This window comes from Bison bison, unplaced genomic scaffold, assembly GCF_000754665.1.
Source record: "Bison bison bison isolate TAMUID 2011002044 unplaced genomic scaffold, Bison_UMD1.0 scf7180017864056, whole genome shotgun sequence".
NCBI lineage: Eukaryota > Metazoa > Chordata > Mammalia > Artiodactyla > Bovidae > Bison > Bison bison.
This window is the reverse complement of record NW_011494628.1, coordinates 1,006,854-1,010,221: the sequence shown is the minus strand read 5'-3', so window position 1 is coordinate 1,010,221 and position 3,368 is coordinate 1,006,854.

Here is a 3,368-nt window from a genome sequence, read left to right as displayed (position 1 = left end):
TTCTCCTCCTGCCCCCAATCCCTCCCACCATCAGAGTCTTTTCCAATGAGTCAACTCTTCACATGAGGTGGCCAAAGTATTGGAATTTCAGCTTCAGCATCAGTCTTTCCAATGAACACCCAGCACTGATCTCCTTTAGGATGGACTGGTTGGACCTCCTTGCAGTCCAAGGGACTCTCAAGAGTCTTCTCCAACACCACAGTTCAAAAGCGTCAATTCTTCAGCGCTCAGCCTTCTTCACAGTCCAACTCTCACATCCATACATGACCACTGGAAAAACCATAGCCTTGACTAGACGGACTTTTGTTGGCAAAGTAATGTCTCTGCTTTTGAATATGCTATCTAGGTTGGTCATAACTTTCCTTCCAAGGAGGAAGCGTCTTTTAATTTCATGGCTGCAATCACCATCTGCAATGATTTTGGAGCCCCCAAAAATAAAGTCTGACACTGTTTCCACTGTTTCCCCATCTATTTGCCATTAAGTGATGGGACCAGATGCCATGATCTCGTTTTCTAAATGTTGAGCTTTAAGCCAACTTTTTCACTCTCCTCTTTCACTTTCATCAAGAGGCTTTTGAGTTCCTCTTCACTTTCTGCCATAAGGGTGGTGTCATCTGCATATCTGTTAACATTAATATATAAATATAATTGATCTTTCAAACTACCTTAGTTATTAGGCTGCCCACAGTAGAACCATATTGTGAAGCATAAGGTAAGCTCTGAATCTGATTATAAATGGAATGTAGATTACCTCGAGGTTACTTCTTGTTTATATTTTTAGTATCAATTAGGAATTGACTAGGTTGTCTTAAATTTGAAAATCCCTTTTGCTTTATATAGAGATTAGAAAGCATTTTAAATTCTGTAACATTATAGTATATAAAATTGAAAATCAAAACTGGTCAAATATTGGAAATTTTATATGATTCTGCCTTAAAATGGATTTCTTTGTTATATGGCTTCTGCCTCCCTCTCTAACCTCCTGTTCTGCCTCAGTTCACCTTGAACTTCATCTTCTTTCTAACAGCATTTAGCAGTCTGTCATTTGCTTGCTCACATCTAACGTTCAGAGTTGCACTGTCCTGCCTGATAGCCAGTACTTGCATGTAGCCATTTAAATTTAACTTCAAATTCACTGAAATGAAATTAAAAATGCAGCTCTTGCTTCATTGGTCACATATCGAGTCCTCAGTAATCTACCTGACTGGACACTGCATGTATCAGGTGTTCCCATCGTTGGAAACTGTGTGTTAATGTTAGCATTTTTAGCAGCTATCTAGTTGCTAAAAATAAAACACTTTCTAATGCAATGCCTCTGACTGACCAAAATAGTAACTATTTTATTTAAATAATTGGAAAATACTTAACCAAATAGCAGTGTTTTATTAATTACATTTCAAAGCATATGTGATTTGCTGAGAAAGTGAAATGATCTGTCGAATGTTTTGTAGCTAGTCAATAAAATTGCATTAAGCACTTGTATGTTCCAGACAGTGTTCCCAGTACTGATAATACAGAACTGAAATGATGTCTGCCCTCAAGGAATGCTTACATTTTAGAAGGTGAGGGGAAGACAGCAAGCACATAGTACTTAGTATAGTAGTATGCGCTGATACCTAGTGTGGTCCTACTTAGTACTTGCCATGGTACAAGCAAATACTGTGAGGAAAATGTAGCAGAGGATGACTGAGATAACTGCTTTTGCTGAGTGGTCAAGGAAGACCTCTTTGAGGTAACTGGAATTAAGACTGAATAATAGGTGAAGGAGATTAGAGTCAGAGAAAAGAACAAGTTATAAATGTCTTGAGACAAGATTCTGTTTGGCCGGAAACAGGAAGGTAAGGTTCCTATGACAGGAATGTGAACTCATTTCAGAATAGAATGGTAGGAGATGTTCAGAGAGTTAGTTCAAATTATTTAAGTCTTGTTAACTAGGAGGTAAGGAACTTGGATTGGGGGTTTTTCCATAATAGGAATCCATTGAGGGACTTCCCTGGTAGTCCAGTGGGCTAAGACTGCGCTCCCAATGCAGGAGCCTGGGTTCTAGTTCTCTGGTTAGGGAACTAGATTCCCACATGCCACAACTAAGGGTTTGCATGCCACAATGAAGATTAAAGATGCCACATGCCACAGCAAAGACTTGATGCAGCTTTTGGTAAGGAACCCATTGAAAGGTTTTAACCCAGGGAAGAACATGATCAGATTTGTGCTTAGGAAGGTCAGTCTGAATGCTGTGTGGAACAGAGGCAGGGGTACTCAGGTTGAGACATCTGCCATCCAAGGGAGACACTGGTAGTTCAGACTCTTATTTCAGCCAAAGATGGTAGGAAATGGCTAGAGTCAGAGTGTACTGGTGGGTTGGATATGGGGTGTAAGGGAAAGAGAATCAGAATATTCAGCAGTGCCATGTTAGACAATGAACATTGATTTAAGCAGTTACGTCCCTTCCTTCTTGGATAGTATTTCTTCATCACTTCTTCCCATTTTGGTTTATGTGTTTTTTTCACTAAATGATACCATAAAATTAATTTCCTTCCTACTTGAAAAATAGTGTATTTTTCAAACATTTTTCAAGAGTTTTGATTACAAAATGAAAGAAACAAAGATAAGTTATATTAATACCAACAGAGGCCATTGTGTTACTGACATTCATGTATGTCTTCTTACTTACATGTCCAGCTCCCCATGTATTGAAACATACATCAGAGCTCCATTGTTCTAAATAAACACCTCACTTCTCTTGCTCATGTCTGTTTTACTCTACCTTCTTGCTGTGTTGGCTCCAGCTGTGATGCCCATTTGTTCTGGCATGATATGGCAGTTCTGTTGCAAATCATAAAATGCTCCCTTCGGGAAGTCCTGAGACATTATTTCTCCCAGGAGGTCTCGGGGCTTACTGAAAAAAGCAGTCTTTGCCAGAGAGAACCATCTGTAGAAGCATGGTTAACAGATTAAATACATAACTGAGCACTTGTTCAAGTGTTGAACTCAAAAGTTTTTCCTGCAGAAAATTCTGACTTTGCCTGCAGGTGTCTCCCTCCTCGTTGAGTTAAGATGGTCTTCTGTCAAAGCAGGAGTCCTGATTAGGAACCTCAGTTCACATTATAGTTTAGTAACCGTATCACTTGATCATTCGCTTCTAATACATGTAGCTATGCTCTTAGCAACATACAGTACTAGTACTCTCTAAGGGTCGGCAAAGTATCTGTAAAGGATCTGTTGTGGATATTTGTGTCCTCCAAACTCATGTGTTGAAACCCCTACCCTGCACATGACGGAATTAGGAGGTAGGGCCTTTGGAAAGTAATTAGGATTAGTTGAGGTTATGAAGATTGAGCTCTCATGAATGGGATAAGTGCCATTGTAAG